This window comes from Rhineura floridana, chromosome 4, assembly GCF_030035675.1.
Source record: "Rhineura floridana isolate rRhiFlo1 chromosome 4, rRhiFlo1.hap2, whole genome shotgun sequence".
In the NCBI taxonomy this organism is placed as follows: Eukaryota; Metazoa; Chordata; class Lepidosauria; order Squamata; family Rhineuridae; genus Rhineura; species Rhineura floridana.
Genome location: NC_084483.1, coordinates 140,723,301 through 140,741,613, shown reverse-complemented (window position 1 = coordinate 140,741,613; position 18,313 = coordinate 140,723,301). Strand labels below are relative to the sequence as shown.

At 40.7% G+C, this 18,313-nt stretch overlaps 2 protein-coding genes across 4 annotated transcripts in view; one reads left to right on the top strand and one right to left on the bottom strand.

Moving 5' to 3' along the window:
- The window catches only part of EXO1 (exonuclease 1), a 381,281-nt gene extending 369,592 nt beyond the window's left edge, over positions 1 to 11,689 (bottom strand). The window contains exon 1 of the mRNA XM_061624589.1: positions 11,686 to 11,689. The gene's annotated coding sequence lies outside the window, so the exon portion shown is untranslated. The remainder of the gene's footprint in view (positions 1 to 11,685) is intronic.
- The window catches only part of RGS7 (regulator of G protein signaling 7), a 186,542-nt gene that overhangs the window by 28,436 nt on the left and 139,793 nt on the right, over positions 1 to 18,313 (top strand). The window lies entirely within an intron of this gene.

The following is an 18,313-nucleotide window of genomic DNA, read 5'->3' as shown; positions in this document are numbered from 1 at the left end:
TTATTTCCTGAGCTGCTTCTACAAGAACTGCTGATGTTGGGCAGTCAAAGAGAAGACTGGGACATTTGTCCAGATTCAGTTTTACCAACAATAGATTGTTCTGTTGCCAGCAGATTAGTTAAAAGGAATCACGTGTTGTAATGTAATAGATATTACAACAAACTATATATTGTAACTATATAGTTACATTGAACTACTGTATATATTGAACTATTGAAGATATTCAGGGCACAAATGTGGGTTATAAGAGCTGTTGTTATACTTACATGCCATGAACTCACACTATCCTGATGAATAAAACAAAATAAATCTAATTAAAAATAAGTGCTTTGCTGGCTTCTCTGAAAAGCCAAAGGGATATTGTTGTCACTGATGGCCTGGTTCAATCAACTTTCCTGTCAGGTCTCTGCTCCCATTCTTACTGACACGAATGTGACTGCTACATACAAAGGCTTCTTTTTAATCGATGGAGCTTTTAAACGAATGGTGCAAACTATGCATCCTTTTGGATGGTTCACCTGCACTTCTGAAAGTGTAGGGCAAGGCAAGTGCAGCTATTGTGGTTTAAGAAGACTGGACTCTTTACAGTCTCTGTGTGATGACGGGCTGTAGCCTGCACCTTGAGAGCAGAGCTTGGAAGTAACTAGTTACAAGTAAACAAATTACTTGTAATTCATTACTTTTTTGAGTAATGAGTGGGTAATTCCTTTACATTTTGATTGTAATAGAACTAGGAGTAATTTTACTACTTTTGTGGAGTAATTGTAACATTTCCAAAATTACTTTGGGGCATTACTTGGGGGGGGAGCAGGGGAAGTCTTCTGCTCCTCTGATTTGTGGATAAAAATCATGTGCCTCAAACTGGGCTTCTGTGCAGTGTCGCTCTTTCCTCATGCTCTGTGGATGGGGAGGAGGTGACGAGGGAGGAGGCGGAGAGTGAGACGGGGTGGAGTGGAGAAAACAATTATTTTTAAAAATGGATAGTGGTGGTGAAGAATGGAGTGGAGGGAAAAAGGATCTGGAGGTCAAGAACATGGATAAAGGAGGAGCAGGAGGCAGCAGCAGAATGGAGATAAACAACTGTGGAGGTGAAAGATAATAACGTGTGTGTGTGTGTGTGTTTGCACTTGGCACACAAAGTGGCCTCCACCACCCTCTCTGGCTACTGTGCTGCATTTGCAGTATTTTAACTTTTTTGCATCTCAGGGGAAAATGTTGGCTTGAGTGAGTGTCCCTTAGTTGGTGGCAGGGCAGGGTCCAGGAGGTGATTAAGTGAGAGTGATTATGCTGGCTGGCTGAGTGGGGGGGGTTGCACTTGGTTTGAGGTGCAAAGATCTGAGTAGTGGCCTCAGCCTCCCTCCCCACCACCCTTACCAGCGGAGAGACCACCATTGCTATCTTATGAATAAAAATAATTATTCTACTACCTCTGTATGTGTTTGTTTATTTTTACTGTTGTTTTAAGCTACTTAGATGTGCAGCAGCCAAGGCCAGCACCTTGTAGGCTTTTTTAAAAGTAACTGAAATGTAATTGTAGTGATTACTTTGGAGGAAAAGTAAAGTAATCAGTTACTTTCAGAGCAATTGCAATTGTAACGGTAATTACTACTTTTTTGGGCCATGTAACTGTAACTGTAATTTATTACTTTTAAAAAGTAATCTTCCAAGCTCTGCTTGAGAGGTAGAGACCAGCAAACCTGCTAATCTACTTCCTCCTACTGTGGTGCTCACTGCTGCCACCAAGTGGGTGTCTTTATTCCCTGTCTGTATCCACTAAACAAGCCTTTAATTACTGGCCAACTTTCTGTACTGGGTAGTGCGGTAAGGCAATTAGGTGTGAGGTAAATAAAAGGTATCAGAAAAAATTAAACCAAAACAAATTTAGCTGTTACTAAAGGCTGCAATTTAAACGATTATTGAGAAGATTCCACACAATAACCAAGAGGAAGGGCTGTAGCTCTGTGGTAGAGCATCTGCTTTGTATGCAGAAGGTCTCAGGTTCAGTCCCTGGCATCTCCAGGAAGGGCTGAGAGAGTTTATTTATTTATGTATGATTTGATTTCTATCCGGCCCTTCCTCCCAGCAGGAGCCCAGTTCCCTGCCTGCAATCCTGGAGAGTCACTGACAGTCACTGTAGACAGTACTGAGCTAAACAGACCAATGGTCTGACTCAGTATGAGGCAGCTTCCTATATTCCAAGCTAATGTATCACTGCCATTATCCAACAGCAGCCCTTGCTTTGAAGAGTGGTTTAAAAATGTAACAATAACAACAGCAGCAACAACTGTGATGATTGGCTCCCATGTGTTTGTTCAGGATCATATCCTGACAAAATTTCACATCTCCGAGACATGTCCTTCAGATGGCTGATGGGGAGAAAAAACGACAACCTGCACAATACCACCTCAGCCGCAGAGCCAAAAGCCAGCTGCCTTTCATAAACATTGAAGCATTTGCAGCACTTTTGACAAATGCGCCCCTAAAGAGTTGTGAAGCATAAGACGCAGCCTCCTATGAACAGACATAAAATTAGTTCTTAATCTCAGTGGGTCTAGAACGCCTCACTGATCATTTTTAATTAATTATATAAACAGTCTTTTGTAAAGTTGTGCCTGTGCAGCCAGCATAGGTTAACAGTATTCCTGGCAACTTCCATTAGACTAAAATGATATACATCACTGGTCAGTCCCTAACAATTGTTTTATAGGAAATACAATTTTTAAGCAAAGGCTTTAGCATTTTTTATTATTATTCAGCTTTTGTTTTTCTTGGGGTTTTCAAGGATGTCATTACTGCTGCTTGACTGAAGTATGTGTTTATTATCAGAATTAGGAAAGATACCTCTCTCTCTCTCATGGTTTCTCTGAGTGTCACCACTGATAATTTAGCACATTCTGCCTCCTTTAGAAAGCACTTGTAGCATTATGGCACTTACTTTGCATGCATGAAATCACAATTTCTCACTTGAAATGAAACCGCTAGAAACAAGACCACACATTTGTTTGAATGATCTGGATAGTTCATGCAAATATCTCTTTCCAGTTGTCATTTCTGGCATGGCTTCCTAGTTTATTATTGCTCTCTGCTTATGTGGGTTAATCTTTGTCATTTGTGTGTGTGGTTGTGTATCATAAATCATGTGTGTGTGTGTCCTGATAAGATTACTTCCAAGAGCTTTCCAGTCCCAGCTATGTGGCTCTATAGGATTCAACCCAGCCCAAATTCAGCAACAAGTCCACTTCTGCCTTAATAAGTACAAAGTAATGTCTAATTCTAATGTCATACAGCAAGGCAAAGGGATGTATCTCATGCTGCAGCTTTGCTGGCACAACAGACTTCTGTGTACATGACAACAGAGCTTTCTCTCCTTCTCCTGACCCCTTCAGCTTCCCCTGCACACCCTCAAAATCAGCTCCGAAGGGTTGGGGAGCCCTTAAGAACAGTTTTGGGATGTGTTTGGGGGGGGGAGAGGAAATTGAAGTCCTGTTGCACCAGCAGTCCCCACTGACACAGCATTGAATGCAGCCCATAATGTTAACTAGTTTCACCCCCATATCAAGCTCAGCTTACCTCTGGGCTTCTCCCTCAGGTTGGCTCAGGTGTGCTATTTTGCTGCAAATGCCTGAAGAGCAGGCAAAATAGGCTTCAGTCCTACCCTCTGATGCATTTAAATGGTAACAAAAGTAGATATAAATTAGATGCCATAAATTATGCTGCTTAGCATAATATACAAATGGGCTCTATAAAAGAAAATAAAGATTGAACTGGACTGAGGAAGGGTTGAACTGCCAGCAGTTGTATAGCATTTGTATTGATTTTTTGTTGTTCTTTGTGAAGAGAAAAATAAAGTCAAGGTTCTCATTTCAAAGCATTTGTTGTTGCTGCAATAGATAGCACAGTTCTTTCCAAGAGCTTGCATTTTTTTTATAATAAAGTGCTCACTGATTATAATGTGCACCTGATGGCGGGGTTCAACACTGCCACCACAGTTTAAGCGTGGCAGCTATTTCTGACTGTTAAGAGTACCAAATTGCCAGAGAGACCTTCCTTGATCATAACGGATATTTCTAAACACGTGGGCTCTTTAAAAGGAGCAGGAGATGATAAAGCACACAGCTCAATAGAACTTCAGCAGCTGCAGATTCTCTCTGCTTTTTATTATGTTCCTTTAAACCAGCCTTTGCCAACCTGATGCCCTTCAGAAGGTTTGGACTACAACTAGCAGTTTTGTAGTCCAAAATGTCTGGAGAACACCAGGTTGGCAAAGGCTGGCTTAAACCTTTTTAAAAATAGTTTCCCACAGTTTCAGTGGGAAGTTAAATGTGTCATTTTAAAATCAAAATTTCATATTTGAAATAATGGTATGAATGGAACTTGTGTCTGGACTCTGGAAGTAATATGATGATAAATTCTCTCACAGGTGTTCTGTTCAGGAAATACAAGGTATTAGTTGTAACTGGAGTATTTTTAAAGCACTCTACCGACTTAAATATTCATTACTTTTTATTGTTAATTGTATTCTCCATTTAGTTGAGGGATGACTAACCTGTGGCCCTCCAGATGTTGCTGAATTACAACTCCATCATTTGTGGCCATTTGCGATGCTGGCTGAGGCTGATGGAAGTTGTCATTCTGCAGCAATACCTGGAGGGCCATAGGTTAGCCAGCCCTGATTGAATTAATTGTGTATTATTTAAGATGATATACTGTATAATATAAATCCATTCGATTAGATTTACTGGCTAGATTTCTAAATTGTCCTATGGTATGATTTTGTAAAGGAGTCATAAGGTATGATGATTTATAAAAAATGTTCTGATTACTACCCAGAACCTAGCAAATGGTGTTTTCATTCTTAGCATGAAATGTTCTGAGACTAGCACACATTAGTTACTGATAATAAACTTGAAAATAATGCATTTTCTAATACACAGGCAAAATGATCTGGCATAGGAATTGCTTGAGCTAAATTATACTTTCAATATTGTACAAGTGTATAAAAAAATTTAAAAATGTACAAACGCAACAGTATTTTATGCATTAGAGAATAGACCAAGTGTATTCAGACTATTGCACTAGCCTTTTTTTGCTTGCAAACCATTCTATAAAGGCAGATGGTATTTGGTACCAGTATTTATGAAAATAATATACCTTTTCTGAATTATTTGCTCTATTTGCCATGAAAAAACTAAATCATCTCAGCTTGCTGAGGTTGTCAAATGTTGAAGGGACAACTTACAGATTGGAGCTGTGTATGAATCTATGTGATTCAATCCAGACTTAGCCATACTTAGAACCTTTGCTCAATGGGACTTGAGTAAGACTTGGTGGGCTCCACTGCCTGGTTTGAAATTCAGCCTTGTTATGGCAGCAGCCAAAATGTTTAGCCAGATGTTAAGTTTAGATCCAGCACAGTGCAGTGGTGATAGCTGTACTATTTATTTATTTATTTTAACATATTTCTATCCCGCCCTTCTACCCTATAATAGGGCACTCAGGGCGGCTTACAAAAATAAATCAAACACATACATATTAAAATTGTAAATAGTAAAATCACAAAAACATTAAAATAAATTAAAATACATAAAATACAATATCACACATACACATATAGGGAGTGGTACTAGGACTGAGGAGACCCAGGTTCAAATATCCACTTAGCCATGTTATGTTATGGTTTATTTCTAGGCTGCCTTTTGGCCAAGGCAGCTTATACACAAAGAGAAAAACACAAATACAAAATACAAATAAAAACATTACAATTTACAAAAATTCAAGCCAACAAAATCCTAGCATTTTTAAAAACCCACAACAGCTAAAAACCAAAAGCACTCATCTTCCTGATAAAGGACAGTCCCCAGAAAAATGTCACTAAGAGCAGGGGTGAGGGGGCAAAGCAGGTGGAAAAGCTTGCCCCTTGATGGTCCCAGCACAGTCTCACCCCTGCAGCAGTCATGAAACGCATTGGGTGATTTTAGGCCAGTCACTATTTCTCAGCCTAATCTACCTTACAGGATAAAATCATGAGGATAAAATCAGGTGTGTGGGTGTGTGCCGTGTACACTGCCTCAAACTACTTGGAGGAAAGGCAGAACAGAAATGTAATGCAATAAATAAATATTTTAAGCTTATTCCTGTTTTGTCATAATATACATCTAACTTTGAGGTGGGATAATGTGTGATCTGCCTAGCTGTTCCCTGCACATTATTCATTAGCAGTTTCTAGAATGGCACTGGGCCAGTTTGCTCGTAAATGCTAGCTTTCTTAGCACCTTTGCTGCCATACAGTCAGCTGTACTGTTTCATATGCATCTAATTTGCTGGGGGAAAATGTGGTCTGACATTCAGGCTTGAATCAGCAGCATTCTGCTTGTCTGGACATTTCGTGATAAGTTATTGTTGAGTTCCAACATATCTAGGAAAATGATTGGGAGTTACCCAGATTCTCATTCTTTGATCTAGCTTGGGGCTATAAGTGCATTTCATAAATTTCATAGTTTGTGAAGTTCAAAATTTTTGAACGATCAATGTAGTTTTGAGATTTCTCAGTATAATTTATTTATTCATTCATTTTCTTATATTTATATATCACCTCTCTTTCACTAGCACATCATGGAATCCTAGATTCCCAGTCAGTCTCCTATCCTACATTGACCAGATCTAGATCTGTGCAGCTTCAGCAAGGTGATGGCCTCATACGATTTTAGACCCTACACTGGGACCTGTTAATATGTCATGGGAACATTTAATACATTGTACTCTGAGATGATAACTTATCTCCTTGCATCTCATAGGATTCATTCCCCCTTTCTTCCCAAATTCAGCAAATATTGTTCATAATAATTTTAATATTCCATGTTTTACACTGTCTAAACCAGTAGTGGGATATTAGAAAATGTTTCATCTTTGAATAGGTTTAATATTTTGCTAATTCCATTCTTGATATCTTTAGTGTCTTCTATTTGTACTGTTTCATCTAAATTTTGTGGCTGGTATCATATGGCCACATTCTAGATCTTTGTATTTTTTAAAAAACTAAATTTCAAGTATGTCCAGCATGCTGTATGTTATATATAGTGTACATGGGACTGTGACTATAAATGGATGCTGCCATGTGCAGTTTGCATTCTTGATCCAATAACTGGGGCTGTGTGTATACTTCTTTAGACAAAACTACAGTCATAAGAACATAAGAGAGCCTGCTAATGGCCCATCTAGTCCAGCATCCTGTTCTCACAGTGGCCAACTGACACCTGTGGGCAACCTGCAAGCAGGACCTGAGCACAAGAGCATTCTTCCCTCCGGTAGTTTCCTGCAACTGCTATTCAGAAGCATACTACTCTGTGGAGGCCAAGCATAGCCATAATGGCTATCAGCCTTTGATAGCCTATTCCTCCATGAATTTGTCTAATCCGCTTGATTTGATGGGTGGTTTTTTTAAAAAAGGTCTACACAGTCTCAGTCCTGGCTGCTCCATGCATGGTTTTTGCTTGGAGCCACTGTGTGTATATCTGGACAGCCATCTGCTTCTACCTTACTGCATGCCACTGCTCATGTCCCAGGTCTAGTTCGCTTCATACAAACAACAGGAGTCAAACTGCAGATTTTTAAGGATAAAATGTGACAGCCTTAGTACACCACCCTGAGCTCTTTGGAAGAAGAATGGCTATAAGGGTAATAAACGGGAATAAAATAATATTAGCTTATAAGGTGGTTGTTCAGGTTGTTGAAGGTTTAAAAAGAAATGGTATATTGTCCACCTCGAAGGCACTGTCAAGTAAGGGCTTAGGGTAGATAGTTAATAACTGGACTGCCTGCTAATATTTTGCAGAGAATAACCCTCCACTCTTCTAAAGGCTTAGAGTCTTTCAGTGACACGTACAATACGACATTCTTTTGAAAACTTTTGCCACATAACCAGCATTTCTTTTCCTGTACTCACTGCATCTTTTTCAGGGTTGTGCATAATTAACTGAATATGCTGAAACGATAGACATTTTGTTTTTGGAGTAATACTAACTTGGGCATATTATAGAATGTTTACATATGTGTTACTGTTTTTAAACATAAAACTTTGTTCAGAGCTTGAAAGTAATTAGTTACAAAAAATGAATTACTTGTAATTTATTACTTGTTTGAGGAACGTGTGGGTAATTGCAATAGAAGGGGAGTAATTTTATTACTTTTGAGGAGTAATTGTAATGTTTCCAGCATTACTTTTGGGTATTACTTGGGGGGGAGCAGGGGAAGTCTTCTGCTTCTCGGATTTGTGGATGAATATCATGTGCCTCAAACTGGGCTTCTGTGCAGCATCACCCTTCCCTTGTGCTCTGTGGGTGGGTAGGAGGCGACGAGGAAGGAGGTGGAGAGTGAGACGGGGTGGACTGGAGAAAACAATTGTTTTAAAAAAATGGACAGTGGTGGAGATGAATGGAGTGGAGGAAGAAATGAGCCAGAGGGCAAGAACATGGATAAAGGAGGAGAAGGAGGTAGCAGCAGAATGGAGATAAAAGAACTGTGGAGGTGAAAGATGACAATGTGTGTGTGTGTGTGTGTGTGTGAATATTTTGTTTGTAGTTAGCATGCACAGCAGCCTCCTCCACCCTCCCTGGCTATTTTGATGCATTTGCAGTGTTTTAACTTTTGGCTTCTCAGGGGACAATGGTTGCTTGGGTGGGTCCCTTAATTGGTGGCAGGGCAGGGTCCGGGAGGTGGTTAAGTGACAGAGATTATGCTTGCTGGCTAAGTGTGTGTGTGCATGTGTGGTGCACTTCGTTTGATGTGCAAAGATCTGAGTAGTAGCCTCTGCTTCCCTCCCCACCTCCCATACCAGGAGAGAGACCACCACTGCTATCTAATGGATAAAAAGGAATATGCTACTACCTCTGTGTGTGTGTGTTTATTATAATGTTGTTTTAGGTGACTTAGTGTGCAGTAGCCAAGGCCAGCACCTTTTAGGCACTCTAGGGTTTTTTTAAAAGTAACGTAAGTGTAATTGTAGTGATTACGTTTGAGTAATGGTAAAGTAATCAATTCCTTTCGGAACAATTCTAACAGTAACTGTAATTTATTCCTTTTTAAAAGTAATCTTCCAAGCTCTGATTTTATTACAGTAGCAATAACAATTTTAGGTAATGTTAAGGGAGAGAAGAACCAGAAGGACACATTGACTGCTATTTATCTAATGTTATGCATGGGAATGTATTTATTGACTAGGGAATATCTATACATGTTTATGTATACCTTTATTTAACACGCAGAGTAACATATATAATTTTATTCTGTTCTCTAACATGCTGAAAGAATCTAACATGCTATCTCACAAGTATAAAATTTGCATTGGAAGGTGCCAATGGGGGATTTCCTTCCAATGCTAATAGCAGCTTCAAAGAATGATTTTTGTTAGAAGAGCATCAGGAGAGGAAATGGTTAAACTCTCCTTCCCTGCCTGTTGTGGGCCTTCTCTTTATTAGCCCTTCTCCAGTGGATAACTATATGCATTTTTAAACATGTTTGGCCGTTGCATCTTGCTTGGCCCTCAATCTAGCAGAACTATCTCTAATCATGCAGCGATTCCATCCTCAGCCCTAATGCTTTTGTAAGGCACTGTCAGGTTAGAAACACACTCACTGTTCTGCCAGTTCCAGTGCGTTTCTCTTCTGAAAACAGGGACCCCTTTTACTGCAAAACCTGGTGGGAGCCACTTTTTTAAAAAAATTCAGCTTCAAAGAGATTGAACAGCTGATCGGCAGATCAACCCTTACACCACCACCCCAGGTGTGGCTAATGGAAACGCTTTGACCTGGTGACTAATGTGTTTACAGTCTAAGCTGCTAAAGCATTGCTTTTTGCAAAAGGGTGAGGAGTTAAAAGATAGAATGTTCAAGATGGGGTGATAATTTGAGCAGTTTTCTCAACTATGTGAAGGAGTTTCATTTCAATATCTCTGACTACAGAGGAATACAGCTGTTTGGTATGGACAGAGATTTTCTGAGTGTGCAAAGGAGAGTTGGGAGCATTTCTGAAAAGGTGCTGCCTTCTCTGCCCATCCACTAATTCTCAGAGAAACCTGAAGATCAGATGAGAAGCTGTCTGAATCCCACAACAACAGTTAGCTAGTATCAACATTGTTCCAATTGAAGCAAACTCTTGGAATAAATTGTATCCCTCTTCCTGTAGAGTACAGCACCTGTGGCTAGGATAGCTTCTATAATCTTGTAGTTTGTGTCCTCCTCATTCATTGCATAACTTACCTGGATGACTTTTCTTCTCTCAGTAGCTATCAAGGATGTGGATTTATTTATTTATTTATTTTACATCTACATCCTACCTTTCCTCTAAGAAGCTCAAAGTGGCATACATGGTTCTCCTCCCTCTCCATTTTAAATTCACAACAACCCTGTTAGGTAGGTTAGGCTAAGAGACTGTGTCTAGCCTAAGGTCACCCAGCGAGCTTCATGGTGGAGTGGGGATTTGAACCCTGGTCTCTCAGATCCTAGTCCAACACTCTAACTACTATGCCACACTGGCTCAATATATGTTTGTTACTTGAATTAATTTTAAGAAAATAGCTCTGTTAGTCTTTTTTTTTTGATAGAGTAAATGAAAGTGTCTAAGATTACTCTAATGTAAGATAGTTCTGCAAATTTTTTATCTAAAGCAGCACCCCCCGACTTGGTGCCCTCTAGATGTTTTGGACTTCAACTCTCATTACATGCTGGCTGATTTAACATTTGTGAAGAAAATACAAAACATTTTTGACAGAGGCTCATTTTGAACCTGTTCCACTTCTCTCTCTCTGCATATCACAGCATCTGCATTATACTTTAAGGGAGAGAATGTCCTGAATCCTTTCCTGACTGCAGAAATCATGCATATCTATATGTGATTCTAAGTGTGCTTCTTGAATCTAGAGCAGTGGCTCCCAGCCTGGGGGCCATGACCCCCAGGGAGGCCATGAAGTAATCCCTGGGGGGCTGCAAACACTTAAGAAGTGGTTTGTTTTTTTTAAAAAAAAGTCTTCCCTCCCTGAATGCTATCTGCTCCCCACTGCTGCTGCAGACGACACCTCCTCCTTGCTCCAAATGAGAGAGGAGGACTTTTGCTGAAGTGGCAGAGCATCTTTTAGGCATGTCGAGGGCAGGCATCTGCCTATAAAATATGTGGCAGATGCCGAAGGAGGCTGAGAGTGGAGCTACCAGGAAGAAGACGGGATTGCTATTGCCGACTCCCATCTCCTCGCACTCCTGTCTCCTCGCTGCTGATGACACCCTTGCTCAGAATGAAAGGAGGGGGCTTTTCATGAAGCAAAAGAAACAAGGCTGCAAGGAAAGGCTGCTTTCCTCCTTCCTTCCTGGCAGCCAGCCTGCCTGCCTTTCTTGACTCCTGCTTTGCTGCCACCTTCTTTTAAAAATTATTCTTATTTGCCAAGCCATCCAGATCTCACCTTTGGCCCAGATGGAGCCAAGGAGCAGCGAGGAAGCTCAGGACTTGCTCGCCCCCCATCTCTGAGGCCAAATGTGTGTGCCAGCATCCCCCCTTTTTTCCACTTATCCTCCACCCCCTCAATCTGTCTCTCTAAGATGCTGTGGCAGTCGAGGGCTTCCCCCCTCCCCTGTGCCTGAATGCATGCACACTTGTAGATGCTTGCAGGAGGGGCAGGTGTGTTTTTGTGTGTGCGTGCACTGATCTGTGTCTTGCTCCACTCTCATTCCCCAAGTGCACGCTAACCAAGTCATCAGTTCTGATGATCATCCCAAGGCCTAAAACCACTAACCCCACTCCTCAGTCTATCCATACTTTTATCTTTACAATATAGCATCCCCACCACTACCGTGTTGCTGCTTCTTAATGATGATGATGGTTATTGTTATTATTGTTGTTATTGTTATTAATGTTGTTATAGTTATTATTATTTTTAAAAGCTCAGCAAGTTGGCTCCTTATGCCAACCCTGTGAGATACGTCAGGCTGAGAGACTGTGTCTGGTCTAAGGTCAACCAGTGGACTTCATGGCTGGGTGGGGATTTGAACCTGAATCTTAGTCCAACACTGTAACCCACTGGTGTTGGGAGACAGGACTGTAGATCTTTGACTGTTGGGGGGGGAGGCGTATACCAGTTTGATTGGACCTTTGCATTAAGAAAAGAAAGCAAAGCCTCCCTGTCTGCAGGGGGCTTTCAATGGAAAGGGATATTTGCAGATGTGATTTTGCCACACACCATTTTTTTCAATTAAAAGAGACTAAAATTATAATTAGCATGGGGGGGGTCACATTTTTTTTTGAGCTTACAAAGGGAGTCCCGTACTCATAAAGGTTGGGAAGCACTGATCTAGAGACTATTCTACTTATTCATTCCTGTAGAGAACAACAATTTGGAAAGGCCATAAAAAAGAATTGCAGTAGTCAGTCTTTGAAGATTTCATTGATCCTCATGCCGACATCAATAGTTCACTTCTCTCTTTGTGAACATTAAGATTTATTCCCTTTTTTGTGCTGTGTAAAGGCCACTACTATGGAGCAGTCTCTGTAGCAGAGGATGTGGAAAGGACAGCTCATATACCTTCACAAACGGGCATAGAGTATTTGTACTGACTTCAGTGAGCTAATGGAAGCTTCACTAGTATATATTTATTTTCATTTATCAAGATTTATACTCCACCTTTTTAATACATATATATGACTCAAGGCTCCTTTTACAATAATTAAAATCATGATTGTAAATCACAGCAACAATAAAAACATAGCAGAGACAGGCATGGCAGATGAAACACAGTCTTCAATAAAATTACTTCAACCAGGCAAATTAAAAGCTTGGCAGAATAAAAATATCTTCACAAGCTGACTGAAGGAGCAGAGGCCATCCAAACCTCATGGGGCAAGGTCTTCTACAATACTGATGTGGCTACTGAGAGCCCAATTTTATTTTTATTAAAACATTTATATCTCAACTTTCTCGTGTAAAAAAATATATCAGGGCAACTTATAACATATATAACAACATATATTATATTTATAGAGTGAGAGCCAACATAGCCTGTTTGCGCAACAGGGCCTTTCCTTCCTCTCCATCCCCCATATGCCCCCAAAGTCTGCCCTAGAGCACTGGGCCCTTTATGCAAGCAGATCTCTATTGTGCAAACACAGTATGAGTTTGTTATATTTATGATAATGCATTTGTTGTACTATTGTTGTCTATTGTTCTTGTAAGCTGCTCTGAGCTTTATGTGGAAAAGCAGCATACAAATACACTGTATGATGATATAACATTCCCATTCCATACAATTTACAAAAGAGACAGGATCAGCAGTTTTTTTTAAAAAAATCATAAAGACATTGACTACTTCATAAAATAAAAGCCTGCTAGAATAACAAGGTGCTCAGTAACAGGTGAAAAATAGTGACAAAGAGGCCAACTGTACTTCTTGGGGCAAGGTGTTGCATAATTTGGGTTCAGCCCCTAAGTTGTGGAAAAGACCATGTTTCTACCCTATGCCTTATCTCAAACATCCGTGCTTCCGCTATGAATGGGACACAGAGCAGGGCTTCCTTACACTGACGGAGTACAGACCATATATGTAAAGCCTATGACTTGTGATGCTTGGAGGTGGTGATGAGCTGGATGTTAGCCAATAAACTGAGGCTGAATCCTGAAAATACAGAGGTGTTATGTGTACAGAGTTGTCATGTCTGTGTGGTGGAGAGATGGCCTGTTCTGGACAGGGTTGCATTCCCCTTGAAGGAGCAGGTCCGCAGCTTGGGGGTACTCCTGGATCCAACATTGTCACTGGAGGCTCAGGTGGCTTCAATTGCTAGAAGTGCCCTTGTCTAGCTATGGCTGGTTCACCAGCTACAGTCTCTTTGGGGCAGAGACGACTTGGCTACAGTACTCCATGCTCTGGTAACTTCCAGATTGGATTATTGCAATGCTGTCTACATGGGGCTGCCCTTGAATACAACTTAGAAAGTTCAGCTGGTCCAAAATGCAGCAGCCAGATTACAAGCTGAGGTTCCCCTGTTCATATAACCAATTTTAAAACAGCTGCATTGGTTGCTAGTTTGTTTCTGGATCCAATTGAAGGTGCTCACATTAGTGTTTAGAGCCCTAAACGACTTAGGTCCCGAATATATGAAAGACTGCCCCCTTCTCTATAGACCCTCTAGGGTATTGAGATCAATGGAGGGGGCCCTTTTGGTAGTTCCATACCCTCAGAAGCTTGGGGTGGTGGTGGCCGGGAGAGGGCATTCTCTGTGGCAGCCCCTAAGTTGTGGACCTCCCTTCCCACCGAGGTGCATCTGGCAACGTCACTGTTCAGTCTGAGGCTAAAGACTCACCTCTTTACCCTGGCCTTTGAAACATGAGATGTATATTTTTAGGACCCACCCTATTTTGTGATTCTGATTGTTTTTAACACTGTATTGTAAGGTTATCTGGGTGAAGGGCGGGTAATACATAATAATAATAATAATAATAATAATAATAATAAAATGTTGCATGCCATCTCAATTTCTGAGGGGTGAGAGAACTCCAGGGGTCCCTGCGCTTACCCAGGGTTTGGTTTCCTTGGAAAGAAGGTCAGTGGAGACTATAGTATCTTTATGATATATGGTTTGTTTATTTACACACATTCACAGCCTGAGCATAAGATGGAAGGGTTCAAAGCATCAGCAGTCTGATAGATCTTGCTTTTCCATCAGGCTTATAGCCCTCTCTCTGTCTCCAGTCCCCAGCCTTTCCTCTGACTCAACTAAAAACTCAAGCCTCTTTTAGGCCCCAGGAGGGGAGGGGGCTCTCCTGAAGAGTTTCAATAACAATAGGATCTCCCTGGCCCATTCACCAGTTAATGGGCACTTGACAGACCCATTAGCCCCCCAGGGCACTCTATTAGATTAACAAAGGAGACTCATCTGACCAGCAGAGCAGGTTTCTCAGCTACAGAGCCTACCTCCAGGTGTAGGGTTCCAAATCAGAGGCTGGAAGGGCACTCAGAAATCATCTATCTCAACCCCCAATCCCATAACAATAATAATGAAGAACAATCAACATTGAGGATAGTGACACAATTGCATTGTGAGTCTGCGGGCTCATTCACCTGGGACCTGAACTCCATTTTAAAGATGAAGCTTTTCTCATCACAATAGAGTTTAAAGGTGCATACTTCTTACCTTATATGAGCCCTCAATCCGCTGTTTTCCATTTACACTGAAAGGAAAGGGTCAAACATGCAGCTTCCTAATGACCATGCCCTCTTAAGGTCATACTGTCATTTCCTCTGGTTATCTTGGCAACTGAGCATGCTCAGTTTGTTCCATAGTAAGTTTCATTAAAAAAAGAAAAAATCCTCGTTTGATTATTTGTATTTTCAGAATCCAGCAGAAATATAAATATTTGTTTGAAAAGTGTTATGCTTTAGGGGGGCAAGAAAGAAAAAGCACTGTTTGCAACAGGCTTGCAGAACGGGAGCCAGCAGGAAATGAAATGAACAAAGGGAAGAGAAGGGAGTGGGCGGGGACTCACAAAAGTGTAGTGTTCTGGCTCTGTAGCTCTCAATACACACTGCTACTACAAATGAAATCCCTACTTTAGTTGGAGGCTACAACCCTTTGCACATTTAACTGGAAGTAAGTCCTATTGAACTCAGTGGGATTACTTCTGAGTAGGCATGCATAGCATTGTGCAGTTGTTTATTTTATTTCAACCATTTATATACTGTTTAACACCAGAGTCGCTAAGTGCAGCTGGCATTTGTTTAATTTAACAACAGCCATATCCATAAAAGTGTTGCTTTCATAACAAGAAAAGTCATTTGATTCTTCCTGACCTGTTATTAAAGGAAGTACAGTGACAATGGTTACTGCACATGTCTGGAACAGAAGTCACAGGGGCTTGAGGCGTGGTGGGCCTTGCCCCCCTCAGAAATATTCTAGACACATTCCCTGACTTTTCAGCTTTCATTAAGGAAAAACAACTACCACCACCAAGCCTCTGCCTCTTTTCCTTGCCGAGTTACATGGAAATACATGCAGGCAATATTGTACTCAATTGCTCACTAGGCATTAACAGAATCAAACATGTTACATTATCTATATTTATGCTCTAGCTGTCCTGCAATGGTACTCTGTCTGCTTAGTGCCCCTCACCATTAAATTTCTAGATTTAGGCTTGAACATGTCAAAGCTGACAGAAGTTTCAAATGATTCAGTTTGTATTGTAATTGCAGTTATTGTGTGAGAAACAGAGCTGTGTCTATCCACTGCAAGTCCAGTCAATCCCATCAAGGTAAAAAGCTTAAAAAGTGGTTACATGGATTGGACCCAAAGATAAATCAACAGCATCCACACTGCCCTGTTTGGTCAGCTTACTTAATATCATTCTGACCACTATGTGAATTGAATGTTTGATTTACTCTAGAGAGAGACTAGTTGCAGCTTATCGATGGGTTGTACGACATTACCTGTCCACAGAGTTCTGACTTTGTTATGGAAACAGATGACTCATTTCTAGGATACCCAGAGTTTCCTTTTTGCGTCTTTAGCACACTCTTTGCTATTTATAGTACACATGCATATCCAGTGGCGTACTTGAGATCACAGGACCACTTTGAAAAAAATAAAAATAAAAACATAGGCCAGACAGCTGCATGGGTTTGAAGTTTAACTTTAAAATGTATTTAGACCACATTATCTGCTTTTCTTTTGACAGTTTCATTCAGAAGATTAAAAACAACAAAGTGAGCCATGGCAGCTCCAGTGTGGCATGGGAGCGGGGAGGCAAGGAGAGTGGGATTGGGCTAACTAGACTAGATCATTAGATTCACTAGATCTATTTTTTCTAATTACAGACTGAGGGGGATCTTTATCAGGAAGGTAGTGGCAAGGAGGGGAGGCTTACCTCTCCCCCCCCCCCGTTTGACTGGAATGAAAGCTACCAGTCCTGTGTGGCTAGGAGCCTTAGAGGGAAAAAGTCTCCAGTGGTACCTAAATATGGATATTTAGTAGGAATGGGATCTGTTGGCCAGTGCTGTTTCAAGGGCGTTCCGTTGGCCTAACAGGCAGTATAGAATTGAGATTTTTCTTTGTCCGCTATTCACTGCTTTCACCTGTCTGATTTTTTTCCCACCACAAAAATATTGATATCAATATTTTCTTTCAAAATATTGATATTTTGAAAAGAAATATCGATATATTGACATCAATATTTTATTTCAAAATGTCAATATATTGAAATGTAGATAAATGAAAGAAAATATCAATATTTTCTTCCAAAGTATTGAAAGAAAATATTAATAAAGGAAAGGAAAGCAGCTTTTCTGCCGCCGCCTCTGCCGTCACTGAGTTTGGTCAGTTTTCACATTAGCAAACAGATTGGCTGTTTTCCTTTTGGAAAGGAAAGGAGTAAAGAAGCTTTCAGTGCCCCACACCCCTACCTTCTCGGCAAGCTCTGAGTCTTAATGTGGATGAGACTTGGCTTGCTTCCTTGTGCTTGAAGCTTGGATTATCTGAGTGGAGGGGATGGGGGAGAGAGAGAGAGAGAGAAACCTGTACTGCTGTGCTGTGACTAAAATCAATAAAAGAGCAATATATTTGAGGGAATATTTGAGGGGGGAAATCTGGTGTCTAGGGATAGCTGCTGAAGTTAGGAGCAAATAGGATTGCTCCACAAAGAATATGTGGACCACTGAAAAATCCGGTGCTAAATCCAAATTCAGCAGAATTCTCACCCATCCCTAATATGCAGCTGCATGCTATGTAACTAAGAAAGGTCTAGTTTGGTTGAATAGCCTTCAATGGTCTAGAGCAGGAGTTCCCAAACTGTGGTCTGTGAGCCTCATTCAGGGAGTCCGTGGTGTGTCTGTGGATTTGTGGCTGAAGATGGGAGATGGCACATCTATCACACTGAATATTCTTATTGATTTTTTAATTGTACTTGTATTGCTTCTTTCCTAAATTGTATTTTATTGTATTACAAGTTCAATTCTATGGAATTACAACTACTACAACAGGCAGAAAAATAATTAAGTGGTCCATCAAGACCTTCAGCAATTTTCAGGTGGTCCATGGGAAAAAAAACATGTGGGAATCACTGGTCTAAAGAAAACACTAAGCAGTAGCTGGCTGACCTACTACTGAGCAGGGAGATCTATAGCAATTGGACTACTGAACTGCTGCAGTTCATGGATTGTATATAATATGTATGCTTCTTAGTGTTGCATCTGATTATTTAGCAGATGCTATATGTGCATTTTATATGACTATGTATTTTAAAATGGCAATGTTATAATGCTGATAAATGAATATATTAGACATATTGGAT